Below are 10,422 nucleotides of genomic sequence, written 5' to 3'. Positions count from 1 at the left end.
ATGTGCTTATGAATGTTTGCATTTCATGAAGCGGAATAAATCTAAGTCTAATAGTTTTTGTGCATTGAAGCTGGATATGATGAAAGCTTACGGCAGGCTAGAATGGCCTTACCTAAAGGCAATTATGGGAAAACTTGGGTTTGCAACACAGTGGATTGATATGGTAATGAGCTTGATCACTTCTATTTCCTTCTCAGTCCTGTTCAATGGTGAGAAGTTGGAAAGTTTCACGCCGACAAGAGGTATTCGGCAGGGAGATCGTATTTCCCCTTATATTTTCTTGATAGCAGTGGAGGGCCTTTCGTTCCTTTTAAAACAGAGTACTCAGCCATCATCGTTTGGTGGAATAAAGGTGGCTACAACTCCTCCAGCAGTAAATCACCTTTTGTTTGCAGATGACAGCTTGTTGCTTTTCAAGCCAGGTGCTCAGGGGGCAAATGAGGTTTCAAACCTACTGGATACTTATTGCTCAGCCTCAGGACAGAGAATCAATCATGAAAAATCCTCGATTTTTTCTAGCAGAGGTTGTCTTGAGAGCCTTAGATTTGAGATGAAAGACATTCTTAATGTTCAAAATGAATGTTTAAGTGATAAGTACTTGGGCATGCCTACAGATGTGGGGCAGTCAAGGAATGGAACTTTCAAATACTTGAGAGACAGAGTGTGGGAGAAAATACAAGGATGGATGGAGAAACTTCTGTCAGTAGCAGGCAAGGAGGTACTGATTAAATCAGTGGCCCAAGCTATCCCAGTGTTCTCTATGTCTTGCTTCCGGTTGCCTAGAGGGCTATGTGGAAGTGTGACTTCACTCATACGACAATTTTGGTGGGGGAGTAAAAGAGGCAAACGCAAACCTGCTTGGGTAGCATGGGATTTGATGACAAGACCAAAGAGTTTGGGAGGCCTTGTATTTCGGGACATAGATATTTTTAGTCTAGCCTTATTGTCAAGACATGTATGGAGAATCATGAATGAGCCATCAACTTTAAGTGCCAGAATTCTTAAAGTTGTATACTTTCCAAACTGCTCTATTCTGGAAGGAGAGTTGGGGTCTCACCCCTCCCAGATTTGGCGTGCTATTCTAGACGGGAGAGATATTGTCAAGCAGGGTGCAATCAGAAGGATCGGAGATGGAATTTCTAGTATCTGGTCATACAACTGGATACCCAGGACAGGGGTGATGAAACCCATCTCGTCCCTTGTACCAAATCCTCCACGCTTGGTTTCATAGTTGATTGACCACTCCACGGCCTCCTGGTGGGAGGACTTAATTCGTCAGATGTTTCTTCCTATTAACGTGGAGGCAATTTTATAGATCCCACTTTTCTCAGGGCAAGTTGATGATTTCTGGGCTTGGCAGGAGGATCCTAAAGGCCGTTTCTCTACCAGATCTGCGTATCGAGTGGTTCTCAAAACAAAGATCAGCCGCGAGGCGTGGCTAGAAGAAAGAGAGGATCCATCTAATTCAGAGGTTGAATCCAAGGGTTGGCTATCACTTAGGAAGATCTTACTTCCACCAAAGTTGAGATTCTTTGCATGGAGTTTAGCTCAACATTCACTCCCCACAGGGGATGTACTTCTTCATTGCAACATGGTAACAACTTGCTTATGCCCTCTCTGTGGAGCGCCCGACAATTGGTGCCATGCCTTGCTGGAGTGTACTGCATCCCGGTGTGTATGGGCACTGTCAAACGAGGAACTAGTTGAGCATTTGACCATGACTATGATGACAGATGCAAAGCTCTGGCTCTTCTCAATGAGCGAGTCTCTCCCACCGGAGCAGTTTCTGTTGATGACAGTAACATTATGGGCCATATGAAGTGCTCATCGTAAGGTGATACAAGAGGATATTTATCATACTCCATTTGCAACTAACAGATTCATCAAGTCTTACCTCGCGGATATTGAGTTCCTACAAAAGAAGAAGGATAGGCCACATGCGATGCCGAAAGCAAGGCCAAGGTCATGGATATCGCCACCGCCTGAGCACATGAAGATCAACATGGATGCTGCCATATCTAGGACAGGGAGGTTTGGCGTTGCTAGTGCTATTTGCAGGGACGAAGCAGGAGGCTTTTGGGGGGCATCGGCACTTGTTCTTAACAACACTTTTGACCCCCCAGATTCTCGAAACGATAGCAATACGAGAAGCTCTCCCCCTTGCTCAAGATCTCTATATCAACAAGATATCCATAGCATCCGATTGCAAGGTGGCCATCGATGCAATCAAGGAGGGGAGTTCTGCAAACTTTGGTGCAATAATTTTAGAAGTTCAAAATACCTCTAGTAATTTTTCTTCCTGTATTTTCAGTCATGAGTATAGGACCTCGAATGAGGAGGCCCATAATCTCGCAAAGTACGCTTTATCATTAGGGTTTGGCTGCCATGTTTGGCTAGGTCAGCCCGGAGATCTTGTATTCGTCCCTACAAACATTGTGACGCAATAAAGCTTTGTGAGATTCTCAAAAAAAAGGTAAACATATATTTGCCTGTAATTTAGGCTTAGGTAGACATATTTGGTTGGGCTCTCCTCATAACCCATCTCGTGTACCTATGAACATTTGTATTAATGAATAAAGTGGCAAGATTTCTCAAAAAAAGGTAAACATATATGATCAAATTATTATTCAACATAAGAAACGTGTTAAACCCTACACGTTTTTGATGTTAAATAATATTTTGGATCAGGTCCAGTATAGGAGAGGAGGGGGGATTGATGGTGGGCCAAAAGAAGATGTGATAACCCGCAAAAAAAGATGTGATTATTTTGGGACAAGAATAAAGACGGGGGACACCTATGTATTTGATATTCACTTCAAACAAAAAGAGAGATGAAAGGTAACCATTGACTGGTATTCCTCATTTTGCTAATTTATGTCTCTTGTATTTGATCTGTACTTTCCATTTTCTCTAGTATAACCTGCCTAGTTATTGTGTAGCTCAAGGCATACCATATAATTTTCCATAGTATAACATGCCTAGTTATTGTGTGGCTCAAGGCATACCATCACTAGTAGAAAATAGGGCTTTGGTTTAGGCCGGGTCAGCCCATTAGTCCCGGTTCAGTCCAAAACTGGGACCCATGGGGGCATTGGTCCCAGTTCGGGAGCCCAGGGGGCCGGCCGGGCCACATGGGCCATTGGTCCCGGTTCGTCTGGACCTTTTTGTCCCGGTTGGTGGGATGAACCGGGACCAATGGGCCTGGCTCCTGGCCCACCACCATTGGTCCCGGTTGGTGGCTCGAACCGGGACAACTGGCTACCCTTTAGTCCCGGTTCATGCCATGAACCAGGACCATTGAGGTGCCTATAAATACCCCTCGCTCGCGAGCAGAGCACTCCACTGCTCTGTTTTTCTTTGCCGGGGAGGGGAGGGCTTTGTGGTGCTCTATCTCACCTCCTATGCACTTGAGGTGTTCGATGAAATGCCCGAGCCACACTAGTTAAGCTTTCTCCTCTCGAAGCACGACCTCCAAACTCTATTTTTCCCGAGATTTGTCTAGGTTTATATTAGCGGCCCGTCACGCCCCATCCCCGTCTTCACTGTCGTCGATCGCCTGCGCCGATCTCGTCGCCGGCACCACCGTGGTGAGCCTCTTGTTCTTATCTTCTTTCTGGAAAAAATTCTTGCTTTAGATAGATACTTGTCTAATTTTCTTACTATTTTATTGCTTGTTATTATATAGTGCGATGGTTTTGGTATCCGCCCCCGTCGGCTCTCGTCCTGTCTATGATTCGGATGTGGTATATATTATCTTTATAACTATTGCTTCATTTATTGTTTATGAAAATTATGCCAACCAACGTGACATAGATTTTATTTATCTAGGACGTATGTGAACCGGAAATTCCAACCGACCCTATTGTCGAGAGGTTAAATGTAGTTGAAGAAGAAAACAATTTCTTGAAGGAAAAAATAAAGAAAATTGAGGAGGACAAGATGATATTGGAGTTGCATGTTGTGGATGTCGTCGATGATCACAAGATCAAGATGGATGCAATGCGCTTGAAGATTAGAAAGATTAGAAAATATGCCATTCATACCGAGGCTTGGTATCATTATGTCGTTGGATCAATTGTTACCTTGGTTGCGATTATGATCGCATTTGTTTTTGCATTGAAATGTTTTACATAGTTTCAATGTATGGTTTAATTAATTTAGATGCTATGGAGAGCTTTATCTTGTTAGATGAGAACTATGTATGTACTTTGGTTTTAATGTGATGATGAACTTTTATTAATTTGGTCACTTAATTATCTATTCATGATGTTTTGTAATGGTTTTTGACACACTTAATTATATATAATGCATGCAGATGAACCGGCAATGGATGTACAGTGACAGATACACCTCCGAGTACATTAAGGGCGTGCATGATTTTCTCGAAGTGGCTGAGGCAAACAAGCAGAATGGTTTTATGTGTTGTCCATGCCCTAAATGTGGGAATACAAAGTCTTACTCTGACCAGAAAATCCTTCACACCCACCTGCTTTACAATGGTTTCATGCCACACTATAATGTTTGGACGAGGCACGGAGAAATAGGGGTTATGATAGAAGACGCCGAAGAGGAAGAGGATGATGACAACTATGTGCCCCCTGAATACGGTGATGCTACACCGGGGGAAGCTGCTCAAGATCAAGAGGAATCAGACGATGTGCCCGATGATGATGATCTCCGCCGGGTCATTGTCGATGCAAGGACGCAATGCGAAAGTCAAAAGGAGAAGCTGAAGTTCGATCGCATGTTAGAGGATCACAAAAAAGGGTTGTACCCCAATTGCAAAGATGGCAACACAAAGCTCGGTACCGTACTGGAATTGCTGCAGTGGAAGGCAGAGAATGTTGTGCTTGACAAAGGATTTGAGAAGCTACTAAAAATATTGAAGAAGAAGCTTCCAAAGGATAACGAATTGCCCGACAGTACATACGCAGCAAAGAAGGTCGTATGCCCTCTAGGATTGGAGGTGCAGAAGATACATGCATGCCCTAATGACTGCATCCTGTACCGCGGTGCGTACAAGGATCTGAACGCATGCCCGGTATGCGGTGCATTACGGTATAAGATCAGACGAGATGACCCTGGTGATGTTGACGGCGAGCCCCCAGGAAGGTTCCTGCGAAGGTGATGTGGTATGCTCCTATAATACCACGTTTGAAACGTCTGTTCAGAAACAGAGAGCATGCCAAGTTGATGCAATGGCACAGTGAGGACCGTAAGAAAGACGGGAAGTTGAGAGCACCCGCTGACGGGTCGCAGTGGAGAAAAATCGAGAGAAAGTACTAGGATGAGTTTGCAAGTGACCCAAGGAACGTATGGTTTGCTTTAAGCATGGATGGCATTAATCCTTTCGGGGAGCAGAGCAGCAATCACAGCACCTGGCCCGTGACTCTATGTATGTATAACCTTCCTCCTTGGATGTGCATGAAGCGGAAGTTCATTATGATGTCAGTTCTCATCCAAGGCCCTAATCAACCCGGCAATGACATTGATGTGTATCTAAGTCCATTAGTTGAAGAACTTTTATAGCTGTTGAATGGAAATGGTGTACGTACGTGGGATGAGCACAAACAGGAGGAATTTGACCTAAAGGCGTTGATGTTCGTGACCATCAACGATTGGCCCGCTCTCAGTAACCTTTCAAGACAGACAAACAAGGGATACCACGCATGCACACACTGTTTAGCTGACACCGAAAGTATATACCTGGGAAGCTGCAGGAAGAATGTGTACCTAGGCCATTGTCGATTTCTTCCGACCAACCATCAATGTCGAAAGAAAGGCAAGCATTTCAAAGGCGAGGCGGATCACCGAAAGAAGCCCGCCATGCGTACCGGTGATCACGTACTATCTATGGTCAATGATTTACATGTAATCTTTGGAAAGGGTCCCGGCGGACTAGTTGTTCCAAGTGACGCTGAGGAACACGCATCCATGTGGAAGAAGAAATCTATATTTTGGGACCTACCGTACTGGAAAGACCTAGAGGTCCGCTCTTCGATCGACGTGATGGACGTGACGAAGAACCTTTGCGTGAACCTGCTAGGCTTCTTGGGTGTGTATGGGAAGACAAAAGATACAGCTGAGGCACGGGAGGACCTGCAACGTTCGCACGAAAAAGACGGCATGCCTCCAAAGCAGTATGAAGGTCCTGCCAGCTACGCTCTTACCAAAGAAGAGAAGGAAATCTTCTTTGAATGCCTGCTTAGTATGAAGGTCCCGACTGGCTTCTTGTCGAATATAAAGGGAATAATAAATATGGCAGAGAAAAAGTTTCAGAACCTAAAGTCTCATGACTGCCACGTGATTATGATGCAACTGCTTCCGGTTGCATTGAGGGGGCTTCTACCGGAAAACGTCCGATTAGCCATTGTGAAGCTATGTGCATTCCTCAATGCAATATCTCAGAAGGTGATTGTCGGTGTCAAAACCGGCGGATCTCGGGTAGGGGGTCCCGATCTGTGCGTCTTAGGATGATGGTAACAGGAAGCAAGGGACACAATGTTTACCCAGGTTCGGGCCCTCTCGATGGAGGTAAAACCCTACTTCCTACTAGATTAATATTGAAGATATGAGTAGTACAAGAGTAGATCTACCACGAGATCATAGAGGCTAAACCCTAGGAGCTAGCCTATGATGGTATGACTGTAATTGTGATCGACCTTCTAAGGACCATCCTCTCCGGTTTATATAGACATCGGAGAGAGCTAGGGTTTACATGGAGTCGGTTACAAGGAAGTAAATATAATATCAGAATCGCCAAGCTTGTCTTCCACGCAAAGGAGAGTCCCATCCGGACACGGTCCAGAGTCTTATGTCTTGTATCTTCACGCTTCAATAGTCCGGACGATGTATGTAGTCCGGCTATACGGATACCCCCTAATCCAAGACTCCCTCAGTAGCCCCTGAACCAGGCTTCAATGACGATGAGTCTGGCGCGCAGTCTTGTCTTCGGCATTGCAAGGCGGGTTCCTTCTCCGAATACTCCAAGGTAATTATCGAACACGTAGACCATGTCCGGATCTGCAAGATGATCTTCACACACCATTGTAGGGAACATAGCATAAATTCGTTCTGCTGGCAATCCTTGTACGTCGTGCCCTTACATCGTGGCCTGGTCCAACACGAACCGGTGTTTCCTGCCCCACCTCGACTCGCGTTGCGAGGCGGTTTTATTGGCATGTCCTGTCAAAGCAGAGATCGTGTCCCTCTTATTACGGGATCTTTCATCAATATGGGCGTGTGTGACCCCACGGCGACCGTTGGTATGACTCCGTGTATTTTAGATAAGTCTCAAGCAGTCTCGCTGAGGACTCTTGATATTCATCCCCTTTATAAAGGGGTCAAGGCCTACGCCTTTTTTCCACCTCCCTTGCTCCTTTTCGCGCCTCAAGTTCTAACACCCAAGACCCAAGCTCCAACACCCCAGATCCTCCAACATGTCCGGATCTGACGCAAAAGACCGGTGGGTGGCCTCCTCGATCCAAGAGGAGGACATTACGAAGCTTAGGGAGGTCGGATACATGACCGCCGATATTCAGCACAGGCTTCCTGCTCCAGGGCAAGTTATCCCTACGCCAGAGCCCAACGAGAGTGTTGTGTTCGTCCCACACTTCCTTCGAGGCCTGGGCCTCACCTTCGACCCCTTTGTGAGGGGGCTCATGTTCTACTATTGGTTTGATTTGCATGATCTGGCTCCATACGCTATCCTCCATATCTCGTCATTCATTATTGTGTGCGAGGCTTTTCTCCACGTCACCCCACACTTTGGCTTATGGCTCAAGACCTTCAATGTGACACCGAGGATGATTGAGGGGTGACATATGGAGTGCGGAGGTGCCATAATAAGCAGGAGCGTTGATGCCGCATAGCCAGAGGGTTCTTTCCCGGAAGTATCCGATGTATGGCAATAGAGGTGGTTTTATGTTACAGCTCCTAGAGGCACAATGTGGGTAGCTGCCCCCGAGTTCTGCTCAGGCCCTCTGTCACAGTTAGCATCTTGGACCGACGTAGGACGGAATTTTGGGCCCGCTGGTGATGTACCAGAACTGCAGAATCGCATCCGGGAGCTTATTGAGAGGGACATAAATCTTGTCAGCATAATGCAAGTGATGCTAATCTGACGGATGTTGCCGTGCAAACGTCGGCCTCTCCGGATGTGGGAGTTTAATCCGGAGGGTCCGTGGACTATTAAGCACTTCTTCAGCCTGAAGCTCGAAGGGATGTCTAAATTATTCTTTGGACCACAAGTAAAGTGTCCGGACACCACCGAGGATGCGGGCCTGGGCTACAATCGCCTAGATGCCCAAGTAAGTAACCTTAAAGCCGGACACTTCATTTATATTTATCATAACTATTATTCTGAAAATCCCTCCGTGGCCAGGAATGGCTCAACAAAGCGGAGAGAATCAGGTGTCCGGCACCACTTCCTGAAGGCTCTCCTGGTCCGACCGTTACCAAGATGCTTGGCCGGGTGCTCAGCAAAATCCCCTCAGGGAAAGGCGAAGGAAAGGGTGGTGAAGCCGAACTTCACACAATACGCATCCAAACCGGGGGAATCATTACCTCCCCTGAGGAGGATAGTCGGGAAGGGGAGGCTAAAGCCTCCTCCCTGCGCGGGAGGAAAAGGGCCGCCTCCGAAGACTTGGAGGCGGAGATGCCCAAGCAAGGGAAGAAGGTATCACCAGGGGGCTTTGCCACGACGGGCACCATCACCGCATCGTGCCCACCAACGGGCCAGCCCTTCACCGAGCTGTAAGTTATTCATTAATTCGAAGGTATGGTGTTTCTCCAAGATTCATAACCGGGACTTCGTCTTTTGCAGTTCGGCGAGCAGCTCCTCTCAACAGAGTTCGTCTTCGGGGGATCTTCCTCCGGAGATGATGGAGAGTGAGACCCCACCCACCTCTCCGCCTCATGAAGCAGGCGACACTGAGGTGTCGTAACGAAGGAGTCCGGATCTGCCGAAGCCGGAAGCGAACACGTCAGTCGCCCTGAACCCGGAGCGTTTGGCTCGCACGGGGGGTGATGAGAAGGATCCGGCACAGTTCGATGTCCGGCCGAATGTACTGATAGGCCTTCTGGAGCGAGCCGCGCTCTCGGAGGAGCACCGCTCTTTAATGAGCACAGTGCTCACGAAGATTTCATCTGCTACAAGCGGTTTGAATGAGGCGTTTACAAGCCTGCTCAAAGGCTTTGAGGTATGTAGTGAAAAAATGCACTATTTTTGGTTGTGAAGCACGCGCTAGGTGTGATCCCTATGGATAGTAGCCCCTGAGACTCTGGTTGCCCGCCAAAGGCGGCAAACGGGGGATGATATAGTAATGGCGACGCAGTACATGTGCGCAGGTATATAAGGATCCGGCAGCCGACCAGTCTGTTGAAGTTGCCGAACTGAGGAGGCAGATCGGGTCTATTGATGCCGATATCACGCTGATAAACAAACGGCTGGAAGAGTCACAGGGTATGTGCTCTGCTTCCCTTATTATGATGCATAGGAAAATGCGAGAGGGGTATAATATTAATGCAATGTGTTTATACTGCAGATGGTACTGCTGCCGTGGAGGCCCTGAGGGCAAACTTGCTCAGGCCAAGGAACAAGATTGGGCTAGCAATGCGGCGGCCCTAAAGGCGGCCGAAGAATTGAGAGCTGAACAGGCTGCTCGTCGCCGAAGCGAGGAAAAGACAACCGAAATGGCTGGGGAGTTGAAAAATGTCGCCGACCGGTATGTACTCCTTCAAAAGGAGAATAAGGCTAGTTCGGCCGAGCTGGACAAGGCACTTAATGCCGCCAAGGAGATGCGGACCGAGGTCCAGGGTATGCGGGAGGAGCTCCAACAGGCCGACAAAATCGTGGCTGGGGGCTCCTACTTACTGCGGATGAAGTTTTTGGATCCGAAGTATGCTCCCCTGGCTGGGCGCTGGAGTCCTGCAGACGCATATGCGGACTTGGCGAATAGTACAGCTGACGCTGCTAAGTTCTTCGAGGGTCAACATGATAAAGAAGTGGAGAAGCTTTTCTGGTCGCAGTTCAATGCTCCCACTCGCCCGCTGCCGCTAAATGAGAAGGTGGCTGCTGTGGCGGAGCTCCACAGGCTGTCCGGGCTTGCAATGTGGTCTGTATTAGACCATCTTTGGCCTAAGGGCCTAAGCTGGATAGCTACTTTGGTTTGGTGCAGCAATTCCTTGGGGCCGTGGCTCGGACTTACGTCATAAGGAGGTCGGCGTGCATAGAGGGTGCGCGGATGGCTCTTGCCCGCGTTAAAGCCTATTGGACGGATATGGAGGCCACCATTATAGCGACCCAGTATCCGGCGGGAGGCCAATATCCGGCCGAGCACTACTTGGTGCAGGTCACAGAAGGTGCCCGCCTAATAGAGGCGCAGTGCTCGAAGAATGTCTTGTTCAATTGATAAGTTGAAT

This window comes from Triticum aestivum, chromosome 1B (assembly GCF_018294505.1).
Source record: "Triticum aestivum cultivar Chinese Spring chromosome 1B, IWGSC CS RefSeq v2.1, whole genome shotgun sequence".
NCBI lineage: Eukaryota > Viridiplantae > Streptophyta > Magnoliopsida > Poales > Poaceae > Triticum > Triticum aestivum.
This window is presented reverse-complemented; position numbering follows the sequence as displayed.